At 47.1% G+C, this 13,215-nt stretch overlaps 1 protein-coding gene and 1 non-coding gene across 2 annotated transcripts in view; one reads left to right on the forward strand and one right to left on the reverse strand.

Moving 5' to 3' along the window:
• FAM110A (family with sequence similarity 110 member A) overlaps positions 1-13,215 on the forward strand; it is a 65,441-nt gene that overhangs the window by 33,824 nt on the left and 18,402 nt on the right. The gene's annotated exons all lie outside the window — the stretch shown is intronic.
• On the reverse strand, positions 8,761-8,866 carry LOC117016349 (U6 spliceosomal RNA). The gene has a single exon (XR_004421875.1). It is a non-coding gene; the product is annotated as a U6 spliceosomal RNA (small nuclear RNA).

Consider the following 13,215-nt stretch of genomic DNA (forward strand, 5'->3'; position numbering starts at 1 on the left):
CTTAAGCAAGCCCTTTGGAAAGCGGGGATAATAATAGCACTCTCCTCATAGGGTGGCAATCAGCCAGTGTGTGCTGAGCTGACTCTGGCAGGCACAGCTTGACCTGCAGCTAATCTTCACCCCAGCCTTTTGGGGGGGGTACTATAACTAGCCCCCTTTTATAGATGAGGAAACGAGGCCTGGAGCAGTCAAGCCCTGGCACAGCTGGTCTCCTATCTGCTTAATTCTCTAAATAATCCCAGGCAGTAGGCTGGTGCTACTTTTATTTCCTACTTTGCAGATGGGGAAACTGAGGCACAAAGCGGTTAAGCGACTTGCTCGAGGTGCTATAGCTGGTAAAAGCAGGCTCTGAATTTGAACCCAGACTCAAATTGGCACCCACATGATGTAAATCAACTGCACAGGGCCTGGCACTTAGTAAATACTTGCTGCATGTTGACTTCTACAAATAAGTCTGACCTGCCTTTTGCATTATTGTCCAAGACATGCATTTACTTATCAAGCAATCTGTCTCCAGGTGAATACTGGGGATGAGGGTGAGCAGACCCTGGACTGCTCTCTCAGCTGTTAGGGGCTCAGGAAGTGTTGGTAGCAAACACCCTGGGTCACAGGGACAACAAGAATTTGCTCCTAAGAAGTCTGAAACGCGTGTCCTCCATCAGTGAGGCAGCTCCTGGCCCCATTCCCTCCTTCCCAGAGATGCTCCCGTCTGACTGCAACAGGAAGTTCTCCCTTAGGTGTGAACCACATCCCGGCTGCTGTGGTTGGTCTCACTCTGGCCATCTCACAGGTGCCTCATATGTTTTTATTTTTTATTTAAAAAGTATCCTTATTATTAACCTTCGAAGACTCCTCCATTGCTCACCAAATCAAGAAAAATGCCTCAGCCTCACGTTTATGTCCTTTCTCAGCTGGGACCAATCAGCCTTGACAACTTTATCACTTGTCTTTTTTGTGTGTAGCCTTGCAGCTTACAAGCAGAACTGCTTACCACTCTGTAAGTATTTATAGTACATCTGAGCCACCAAAATTTCCATATGGTTCCTTGCATTTAGGGTTTCCAGGCGGGAATTCCCACCCATTCTCAGGAATATTTTTTGCTTTCCCGTTCCTGAATCCTGAGATATAAACTGTTTTCTGTTCTCCACAATGAATCGTTCCCACAAAGTGACGGCCGATACTACCAACCACCTGGGTTCAAGGAGCCGATTTTCCCAATTTCCCGACCAACTTTTCTCGGGATTCGGAAACGGAAAAGCAAAAAAAAATTCCTGAGAATGGGTGGGAATTCCTGCCTGGAAACCCTAGTGATAAATAGGAAAAATGTCTAAGAGATACATTGTGAGTAGTATGTTTATTTCCCATTGTGGGTATTACTGGGTTCAAGGAGCTGATTTTCCCGATTTCCCAACCAACTTTTCTTGGGATTCGGAAACGGGAAAGTGAAAAAAATTCCTGAGAACGGGTGGGAATTCCTGCCTGGAAACCCTACTTCCATTAGAATATCCTTCCTGCCCCATCTCTTTCTGGCACAATCCTGTCCATATTTCAAAGTCAATCTCAAACGCCACCTCCTCCAAAGAAACCTTTACAGACATCCTATCTAACATAATCAGTATTGGGAGCTTAATCAGAGTGTATGTTTGTTGCATACATGGATGAATGAAACGCAGTCAAAATGTTCTCCCCTACTTTGTCATCTCCAGAAATTTTTAGAGCCTTTGTTGTTGTTTAATTAATAGACTTTTTAAAAAAGCAGTTTTAGGTTTCCAGGAAAACATCCCACCCACATTCTTTACACAGCGGGACATACCATCCGTGTTGGTCTGAAGCTTGCCTTTATCTCTTAGAGATCTTTCTATATCCCATATACTGAGACCTTCATTCGTTGACCAAACTTCTATTAGATTGGTGCAAAAGTTACTGTGATTTTGCAATTATTTTTAACCTTTTAAACCACAATGACTTTTTTTTTTAATGAAGGCACAGGTCACAGTGGCCCATGTGGGGATTGAACCAGCAACCTTGGTGTTATCAGCACCGCGCTCTAACCAACTGAGCTAACTGGCCACCCCTAAACTGTAATTATTTTTGCACCAACCTAATATTAAGTGTCAGCTGTATGTCAGGTACTGTGAGCGGTGCTTGGCATATAAAATCGAACAAAATTCACAAAGCCTTTGTCCTTGGAGAGCTGACATTCTAGTGGAGCGAGATGGGCAATAAATAGGGAAATTATTTAGTATGTTAGAAGATATGTTCTGTAGAAAAAAGAGAGAGCAGGGTGAGGGGGACCTGGAGTGGGGGAGGACTGAGTGGGGGCAGACTGCAGAGTAAGGGGAGCCAGTAGAGCCATTCTGATGGGGGAAAGAGTCCCAGACCTGGGAAGGGCTGGAACTAGAGGTGTTCCATTATGCAAATGCACCGGGATGAATTTAGCTGGCCCCCATTGCTGGGCGCATATAATTTGCCATCAAGAACAAGGCTGCAACAAACATCCTGGCAGTCTCTCTTTTTGCCCATGTCTGGAATACTCGTATGCTCAGTTCGTAGCAGTGAACTACAACATACCTGAAAGGGACCACCCAGTTGCTCTCCAAAGACACTGCACCAGCACCATTGGTTTCCCAGAAAGGGCTTCCTCCGGCGCTCTCAAACAGATAGATTCTTCTGGCGGGTCACGAGGGCGCTCACATTCCACCAGGAGACTTTTCAGGGCAGAGATAAGCTGATCTGCGGCCGCGTCCCCAGGGCGGGCACAAGCAGGTTCACGTGAAGGTAGTGTTCCTGAATGAGTTGAATGGTGGTGAATGGATTAGACGGCTGGAGGTGCCGCTGCAGTTACTCAGAGACACCACCAGGAGGCGCAAGGAGTCCCAAACTCCGGAGATAGACCTTTTCAAGGGCATCTAGTGGTTTAGGACCTTCTCAAGGGAGTTGTGTGGGGCTTAAGTGTGAGAAAAAAAATGGGGGATGGGAGGAAGGAGAGCAGGGAAAAGGAGATGCGGGAGAAGAGGGTTAGAAAGAGGAGGCTGAGGGTGTCTCCAGAGCAGTTACAGACTAGTTTGTTTCCCATAAGGGCACGATGCAGCCTGCCATCAAGTAAATATCATCTCGTATCTATGAATCGAATTCAAGAGCCCAGAACAGAGTGGAGAAAAAAGTCACGGGATAAACATGTACAGTATAATTCCATCTGTGTAGAAAAAATATTCCCATAAATAAATATTACATATTCTTTAGGGTTGTGTGTGTGTGTGTGTGTACCACATATACATCCAAAGAAAAAAATCTGCAAGGATGAATCTCAAACTGAGAAGTGGTTTCTTTGGAACTGTGTGTGTATGCAAGAGGTCAGGGAATGGGAAGCGGGGTGGGGAGTGATCAAAGAGACTTTAGCCTTACCTGAAAGATTTCAATTTTCTAGGAATCCATATCACTGTTAGTTGTGTAACCTAAAATTAAAATTTACTTTAAAAAAGAAAAACAAAGAAAAAGAAATAAAAGAAACATCAGATGCCATCTTGCATTGCATCAGTAGAGGTCTTACAGGAAACTAAAGGTAGGTGACAGCCTCTCTGCTCTGCTCACAATACATCTGGGACCTCCTTTCCTCTCCTCTGTTCTGTCTTGTGTAAAGAACAATAACAGTTTAAGGCATGCCAAGAGTTGAAGGTGGCGGGAATCATGGTGCCATCTGACGTGGGTGCTGATGGGGAAGCCTGCCCTTTACCCAAGCTGGAAGAACTGGGCTGGGAGGGGAGGGGAGCAGCTTCCAGGTGTGTATGTGACAAATGGATCATTGTAGACAGACCTCTGCTGGGTGCTCTGGGGCAGGATTCCAGGAGTAAAGGATGGTGGAGATTCTAGTCCAGATGGGGTAGAGATTTCACATCTGGCTAAGTATGAATGGTATGGGCTAACTTGGGGATTTGAAGAATGTCTAGACCTGGAACATATGCAGGCTCAGGCATTATGATGCTTCCTGGGAATGTAGAAAGTCAGTGGATAGACTCCCAGCATCCTATGGGAGGGTGTGGGGGTTTCCCTAATAATCCCATCCGCACTGGAAAACAATAGCTGGTAGGCCAGAAAGGACTGCCGTTGAGATGGAGATCAGACCTCAACCGTAGGTATCTTCATCCGTAAAATGGGTGGAGAGTGTAGTGTGGTCTCTGATTTTATCCAGCTGAAGATCTTCCAGGGTCCATTCTCCATTCCTTATGGTCCTCGACGTGGGTGTTTGCAGTTCCAATAATTAGCCACCAGAGGTCGTCTTCTGACAGGATTGAAAAAGAAAAAAAACAACAGTCCGTTCTGAAGGGGGAACCTGAGACTGGGATTCTCTTCCTTTATTTGCTCAGTAACTATTGATTGAGATCAACCCTGTCCCGTGCACTGGGGATACGGCAAGGAGCACGGTCTCTGAAATGGAGCTGCTACATTCCCTCCTGACTTTTTTATTTTTCTCCCACACTCACATTTGATCCCTTAGCAGATCCGGAATCGGGCCCCTCTGTGCCTCCCCACTGCCACCCCGTCAGTCCAGCCTCCTTCATGTCCTACCTGGACTATTGCAGTAGTCTCTTCGCTGGCCATCGTACTACTGCCCTTTCTTCCCTTCTCCCGTTCTCAGCCAAAGGAAAGCTGCTGTAACATAAGTCAGAGCCTGCCCTGCTTCTGCTTCGAGCTTTCGCAGCCCTGCTCAGTACCTCCTCACAGGACCTGCCTTTATACCTGACCACCTCTCCCTCCCTCCACTCCGTTACTTTTCACTCCCTGCACTGCTGCTGTCTCAGAGGCAAACTCCAGCCCTGCCTCAAGGCCTTTGCACTTGCTATTCCTTCTACCCTGGGGCTCTCTTTCCCCAGGTAGTTCCACGGCCCTGCCTGCTCTTTACTCAGGTCCTTGCTCAATCTCATCCGTCAGAGGTGACCCCCTTATTGAAATAGCCTCACCGCTGTCACTCTCTACCTCCTCGTGCCGCTCCAGTTTTCCTCTTGGTGCCCTTGATGGTGTGTTAGATATTCACTTATGTATCTTGTTTGGTGTCTGTCTCCCACCAGTGTCAGCCCCACAAGGATGGGGAGTGTGTCTGTTCTGTTCATGGCTGAGGCCCTGGTGCCTAGTCCATGCTTGTCACACAGCAGGAGCTCAGGAAATATTTGTTGACTGACTGAATGGAAGAGGAGACTTGAGGACGGGTAGTTGACTGGACTTGGGGGTGAGGGAGAGGGGTGAGCTACAGTGACTTCGAGGTTCCTGTTTGAACAATGGATGGAGGGGCCACTGCTCCTTGAGTTGGGGAGCCTGGGGCTGCACTGAGGGAGGGGGCATGATTACGGAGGGGACAGTCCTCTCCTGCTGGGGTGGGGGCTCACAATGCACTGATTCTCTTACCTCAGAGACCTCAGGCTTCTGGGGTCCTGTCCCCTCCCCTCCGCCTATGACTTTGACTTGTTGGGGGTCAGAGTCCTGCTACTGACCCTTTCCCTGCCCTGGGCCTTCTCTTCACCATTTCCTCTGCGGGATTGTGTGTCCTCGGTCCTGAGGAAGAACACAGGCCCTGGAAACAGGGCACCTGGGTCAGGTCGGGCCTCAGTTTTGCTGTCTAGCCAATGAGGTAGACAGCGAGAGGACAGATGCCTGGGTCCAGGTCCAAAAGGTGGAACGGGCTGATGTGAAGGGGCTCTGTCCTTCTGCTGTCCCCTAACTGTCCCCTCCTCACTCCAGACACCGGCAGAATGGCCAGGCCTCTCAGGGCTTGGGGACAGTTGGCTGTATCCTGCCTTGCCCCAAACCCGAGAGCAGGTGTGTGGGGGAGGGGGTTAGTTAGGGGCAAGGCCCAGGCAGGCAGCCGCTCAGAGCGCCATATGCCAGCAGCGAGGAGAAGACCCAGGGTGTCCCAGGGGAAAGGGCTCAGACAGGGAAGGGGTGCAGGGCTCATGAGTCTCTCAGATGCAGGACAGGTTTTTCCAACCCAGAAAGTTCTTATCTTGCCCAGTCTCCTTCCATTCTCATTTCATGTTCACAATTTTGGCCAAACGCAGGGTCTGCCAGAACGATTGTTTCTTAATGTGTGTGTGTGTGTGTTTAAACCAACTGGCTTAGATTGAATTAGAATAATTTTACATATACAGAAAAATAGAGAATAATATTATGAACTATATATCCAACACCCAGACTTAACATTAGCATTTTTCATATTTGCTTCATCTATTTCTTTATGAGGTATTTTAATGTGAATTTTAGATATCATGAATTTTCACCCCTTCATTCCATTTCAACATGTGTCTGTTGGCCTTTTGTATGTCTTCTTTGGAGTAATGTCTATTCAAGGATTTTTTCCTCTTTTGTTATAGAATTGTATGAGTTCTTTATATATTTTGGATGTCAATTCCTTATTAGATATATGATTTGCAAATATTTTCTCCCATTCCTTACGTGGCCGTTTCATCTTGTTGATTGTTGTTTTTTTTTCTGTGTAGGAGCTTTTCAGTTTGATACAGTCCCACTTGTTGATTTTTGCGTTTGTTGTTTTTGCTTTTGGTGTCATATCTAAAAAAATCATTGCCAAGACTGACGTCATGGAGCTTTTCCCCAATGTTTTCTTCTAGTAGTTGTATGGTTTCAGATCTTACATTTGTTTAGGTCTTTAATCCATTTCCAGTTAATTTTTGTGAGTGGTACAGGATAGGGATCCAATTTTGTTCTTTGCATGTGGTTATTCGGTGTCGCCAACACCATTTATTTTATTTTATTAATTAAATGTATTGAGGTAACATTGGTTAATAACACATATAAATTTTAGGTGTGCAACATTATAATTTGATGTCTGTATACTCTATTGCACCAACATCATCTGTTGAAGAGACTATCTTTTCCCCATTGTGTGTTCGTGGTTCTCTTGCCAAGTATATGTGGTCAACTATTTCTAGTCTTTATTTCTAGCCTTTCGATTCTGTTCCATTGGTCTATGTGTGTTTTTATGTGAGCACCATACTGTTTTAATTACTATAGCTTTGTAATACTGATTTATGTTTTAAAATTTCTGCCTGAGCAGGATGGATAGATAGGGGGGAGAGAGGGCAGGAGTGACCCCGGGTCTGATGCAGTGTCCAGGCAGAGATGGGTCAGGTGAGGCCATTTCATGCTCCTGTCCTAGTGCAAGTGGTCTGAGGGTCTGGGCTGGGGATGCAGGCCTGGGGCTTTTGATGTCATGGGTGTCTGGACCTGTGGGATGGGCCCCAGCAAGAGACAAAGGCAGGCAGGGTTCCTGCAGTAGCAATGCTTATTTGCATCTGATTTGTATGTGGGATGGAGGGGTCAAGTTGAAAGCTGAAAGGCTTGCACCAGCTCCTTGGGTGGAGGGTCTTGGGTGTTAAGTTTCCACAAAGATTCTGTCTCTCGGCTGTGACCTTCCAGTACAGGAGGGGCTCTGCTTTCCCCCACCCCTCTTCTGCCTGCCCTACCATCTGGGGTTGGAACTCTAGGAGGACAAAGGCTCCTCACTCTCAGAACTCTCTTCTTCTGCAGAATCCCATCTGTCAGGCCCAGCCTCTGACCTTGCACAGCCCAGGAAGCGCAGGCCCCAGAATGGGGGTAGGGAGAGCCCTCCCGAACCCCAAGAGAGACCCAAGCTTCTCCTCCCAGTCTCCACCATCTGCTCAGGCAGCACTGGTGTCCCCTCCTTCTGCCACCTGCTGCATGTGATCCAGGCCAGTCACCTCCCCTTTTTGGGCCTCGGTTTCCCCATGTATCACATGCAGAGGTGGGATTGGGTGGCTTTTTAAAAGGTGAGCCACTTGTGTCCCACTAAGATAATTGTTGCCGTATCTATGACCTACCTGCTCCATTAGTGACTTAGGGTTTTTTTAAGTGTACTTACTCTCCTTTACTTAAACAGACTTAATTTAAAAAGAAATTTTATACTATATCTCTAAGTAGAATTCCATTATCATTTGCCATAATTAGAAAAATATGGGGAAAATAATGGAATGGGAATAAAACAATGTTATTAAATTCTAGTCTAGCTTCAAGTGGAAGAAGCCAGACACATTTATATGATATTCTAGAAAAGGCAGTGGTGGCCAGAGTGAGGGGGAGGGAATTGACTGTAAAAGGGCATGATGAACGTCTTCCAGGTGAGAGAAACTATTTCGTGATTGTGGTGGTGATTTCAGACTGTATATATTTGTCAAAAAATCATCAAAGTGTACACTTGAAGTTGGTAAATTTTGTTGTATTTAAATTTATCTTCACAAGACAAATTTTTAAAAAGAAACAAATAAAAATTTGTTAGAGCGTGAGCTCTTAACAACAGGGTTGCCAGTTCGATTCCCACATGGGCCAGTGAGCTGCACCCTTCACAACTAGATTGAAGACAACCAGCTGCCGGTGGGGTGGCCAGATGGCTCAGTTGATTAGAGTGCGAGCTCTCAACAACAAGGTTGCAGGTTCAATTCCTGCATGGGATGGTGGGCTGGGCCTCCTGCAACTAAGATTGAAAACGGCGACTGGACTTGGAGCTGAGATGCACCCTCCACAACTAGATTGAAAGACAATGACTTGGAGCTGATGGGCCCTGGAAAAACACATTGTTCCCCAATATTCCCCAATTAAAAAAAAAATCCCAGTTTAACCTTGAGTCTGGGGCCCCCTCTCTTTGTTAAAATTAGCAAGTATAGGAAACATAACTAACAAGAGTAACATCAAACTAAGACCCCCTTTTTTTTGGAATTTTTTTTGTATTAGTTTCAGAAAAATATGGAACGCTTCACGAATTTGCGTGTCATCCTTGCACAGGGGCCATGCTAATCTTCTCTGTATCATTCCAATTTTAGTATATGTGCTGCCCAAGAGAGACCTAAGCCCTTTTCTTTGAGGTGAAAACAGTGAAAGGGAATTGAAAAGGAACAAACTTTGACTCTAGAGCTATACAATTGAATACAATAGCCACGAGCTTTGTGTGGCTATTTTCATTTAAATTAATTAAAATGTGATAAAAATTAAAAATTCAGTTTTTCAGTTGTACTAGTCACATTTCAAGGTCTAAACAGCCACAGGTGGCTAGTGGCTACTGTACTGGACAAATATGGAACGTTTTACCCTCACAGAAAGTCCTAGTGGACAGTGCTGTCCAAGAGGATTTATTTGGTGCACCTAAATAAAATAGCCACCCCTCCTTCTTCCTACTCTGGGACACCCTGTGTTTGATGTTAACCTCACTCTGTGAAAGCCACTATCTCTTTACACTCCACCTTCCTCTGGTGTCAAACAATCACCTTAAGACCATTTCACTTTCACAGTGTAAGAGCCCAGGGTGGTGGGAGTCTAGGGTATTAGACTGAAGGGATTCTAAGGATTTGCAAACCCCAGGATTAAAAAGTTCTGGGATTTTCTGAATCAAAACGTGTCCCAGTTCCTGGGGCCTGAAGGCTTTGGGAGTGGAGAGCTGACGGGGCTCAGCTGGGCCAAATCCAACCCTACCCTCAGGCTTATGTGCTCCCTCCCTGCTTCCTTCAGCAGCCAGCCTGTCTCTCACTCCCAGAAGACTGCTGGCAGCCCCCAGGAGTTCCGTGCTGGCACCCAGGGCACAAGCATGTGTGCTCTCTGCCAGGATTTGAGATTTATCAGGAGCCCCCATCGTTGGGCTCTATGATTTCTGATGTCATCATTAGCCTAGCTCACATTTATCAAGCCAGGCAGGCTGTCACCAGGTCCTGGGCTAAGGGTTTGGCTGGTATCATCTTGGGGACTCAAGGTAACACCTTAGGATGATGTAGGTGAAATAATTCTTCCCATTGAAGATGAGGCAACCGAAAAGTCCAGAGTTTAAGGAACTTCCCTAAGTCAGGTAGCAGGTGGGTGGAAGAGTTGGGATTGGAACCCTGACAGGCTGACCGGGAATTCCTGATCTTGACCTTCAATGGTTGCTTTTTATCTTTAAAATCTAAACACCTCCCTGTGGCCTACAGCTCTCTCAGCAATGTGACATCAGTCTCTTCCTGTCCCTCTATTCCAGCCACTGGCCTTTTGGCTCAAATATACCAGGCTCATACTTGCCTCAGGACCTCGGCCCGTGCTGCTCCCTCTCAGCCGTCCCCTAGATTTCTGCATGGCTGCCCTTTTTACCCTTCATGTCTCACCTCAGAGGAGAGACCTCCTTGACCATGTTATATAAAGCATGGTCATATAAAAAACATATTGAAAAAAGTTATTTTTATTGATAACATTTCACACTTCTTCCGTCACTTACTCTCTATTCTGTCTCCCTCACTAGAATGTAACTCTTCGCGCCCCCATCCACTTCCTAGTAATTGGCACACACCAGGGGCTCAGAGAATGTTTGTTGAATGAGTAAATACATCTTGAAGCAAGCTAAGAGGAAGTGGAGGAGGGAGGTCTGCAGGGGTAGGCGGACATGCCCTCTCTTCTCTTTCCACACCGGTAGCTACCGTCTCCCCTTTGTCCAGATAGAAAGCCGAGGCTCAGAAACCACTGACAGGCAGAAGAAAGCTCAGCTCCCACTCCACAGCAGGTCGGTGATAACAGCCCCACCTGGGGAGAGCCCTGTTTTTATATTTCCCAAGCCCTTTCTCAGAGGTTACACTGGGAGGCCCCAGGAGGTTGGCTGGGAGCTATCAACACCTCCATTTACCTGATAAAAACCCTGTGGCCTACAAGGTCAGGAGACTTGCTGCAGGTGGTGAAACACCTAGAGGCACAACGGGGGCAATCCCAGGTTTCCTGTCTCTGCAGGGTGCTGTCTCACTCTCCTTTGTTGGGGGACAAGGTTGAAAAAGAAAACAGAATCCGCCTTCACACCACCCACCAATACAATAGAAAGGGAGTTAGGACTGACTGGTCACAGGTGGCGCTATGCTCTGATGGGGCAGCCCAGGACTGAAAGTAGGGGAGCCAGGTGGGAATGTCACTCCATTCTACTAGCAGCGGTGATAGTAATCACGGTGTTTGTTCACCACTTACCACGTGAGAAGTCGCGTGCAGAGTGCTTGGTGCAACGTTAGCTTATTTGATTCTCATGACATTCCTGGGAAGTGGTGTCACCAGTCCCAGTTTGCAGTGGAGGAGATGTGGCTTAGAGAGGTGGAGCCACTGTCTTAGGATCACATAGCCAGCAGGGTGTGGAACGAGCTTTTGAACGCATGTCCTTCAGGGCTACCAACCTGTACCACGCCGCGCCTCTGAAAGCCCCTCGGGAGGAGAGGACTGGGGGCCACGTATGGGAGACAATCTGTGGGCTCTTTCTCAGTTCTGTCATCAAGTGTTAACTGAGTGCCTGCTGTATGCACTGGGGCGTGGGAAATGGAGCCGGCCAATCCCACCTATCCCTAACGTGCTCATTGTCACTTGTGTGGGGAGAGAGGACCTGTAAATAGACAATTTGATATGACAGGAGAAATCCAGGACACTGTGGGAGCACAGAAAAAGGTCCCGCAGCTCAGCTGAGGAGGGGACAGGGAAGGCTCTTGGGAAGAAACTTGCACAGGACACAGGGGAGTGAGCCAGGAGAGGAAAGTGCAGGAAGAGCATTGCAGGCAGAGGGCACCGGAGGCAGTAACGGGTTGGTGGTGGGGGGGGCAGCTCCAAGAAGCTGGATATTGCTGGGGTGGCTGCATAGGGTAGGGAGAGGAGGCGTGGGGGCTGCACGGGCTGTTCGTACTTGCAGACCCAGGGAAAAGCCCCAAGTCTGAATATCTACCTCCCTAAGGAGAGGGAGGGAACGACCGAAGAAGGAGGCTGGCCACTCCAGTTTGGTTATTAATAGAGTTTATTTAGGGAAAGTTACATGACAGACATGTCTTGGATGGCTGCAAGATGAACTGGATCTCCGCCTAAAGGGGGCAATAGTCACGGGTTCGAGTACGTGACTTCTGCCAGGGAAGGAAATTACGTGTTTGACCAGGTCAGGACAACAACCTGTTCCAGGAAACAGCACATAGTAGGGGATGTCAGAATGAACATCAATTATGATCAGATTGTCTTTAAGAGGGGTTTGCAGAAAGCAACCTCCATTCTGGGCAGGGTCCAGCTTTCAGGACAGCCAGTGGTCACATCACAGAACAGTCTCTCCTCCAGATGCTGGGCTCTCACGGTGCTCCTGAGCTGAGCCCTCCCCTGCTGTGTCTCCTGGCTGCATGCTTCTTCCTGGAAATTCAGGAGGAGTGGGCCCCATAATCTCTAGTTTTCAGCAATTACATCTTGGGCCTTGTGGTTGCTCTGATCCTGCTGGTTTAGAATCAAATTCTTTATAAGGACTGAAACCCAGGAACCCCCCTGGGTAGTGTATATGGGGCACCTTCTTGCGTCCACTCAAAGTGAGTGTCCATTGTACAGATGGAAAAATTGAGGCTCAGAGATAAGAAGGGCCTGGCCCAGGGCCACACAGCCTGGCAACTGGGGGGTGACTCACAGTGTGACTGAGCTGGCAGAGTATGTCCTCAAATCTGGAATATGACCATAGTAAACTGGCCTAATTCTTTGGCAGGGGGAACCTGGCCCTCTGGAGGCATTGAGGTGGTTTGAGAGTCATGTACTGTGGAGAACTGGTGACTAAAGACCGTTCCCGTGTTTGGGCAGTCTGGTCCGAGTGGAAGCACCTGTGTTTTAAAGGGGGTGCTAGCAGAGGAGGAAGTGTCCCTTGTCACATCATGGAGACCCACTCTCTGGAAACAGTGTTTTCACTGTTTCTGTGAGCTGTTTAGTAAGTGTTGTGAGGACACAGGGCTTCAGGGTTGAACATGTTTCGGAGACAGTGGAGAAAGCAAAGAGAAAGAGCCATAAGGCGCTGAGGGTAAGTCAGGGTGTGGTGCCTCTCACAAACCTGGGAAGTAATCATGGGTAAATCCCATTTTACAGGTGAGGAAACTGAGGCCCAGAAAGATGTGCTTGTGTCTACATAGTAGGTCTCAAAAATATTTCTGGAACAAATAAATGAATTGGGAACAAATGAATGAATTGGGAGATATATTAAAAAAATCTTTCCCTATCACTTAATATTTTTCAAAAACATAATTTTTAATGGCTGTATGGTATTCCATTCCAGTGGCATTCACCATTCCCATTGTCCTGTGGCCAGGAAATTAGGTTGTGGTTGTTTCCCTTTTTTTTTTTTAACTATTAATAGCAATGCTATAGTAAATAATCTTGTTAAATCTTTCTGAATCTCCTCCGTTATATAGTTAGGGTCAA

Source organism: Rhinolophus ferrumequinum, chromosome 23, assembly GCF_004115265.2.
Source record: "Rhinolophus ferrumequinum isolate MPI-CBG mRhiFer1 chromosome 23, mRhiFer1_v1.p, whole genome shotgun sequence".
In the NCBI taxonomy this organism is placed as follows: Eukaryota; Metazoa; Chordata; class Mammalia; order Chiroptera; family Rhinolophidae; genus Rhinolophus; species Rhinolophus ferrumequinum.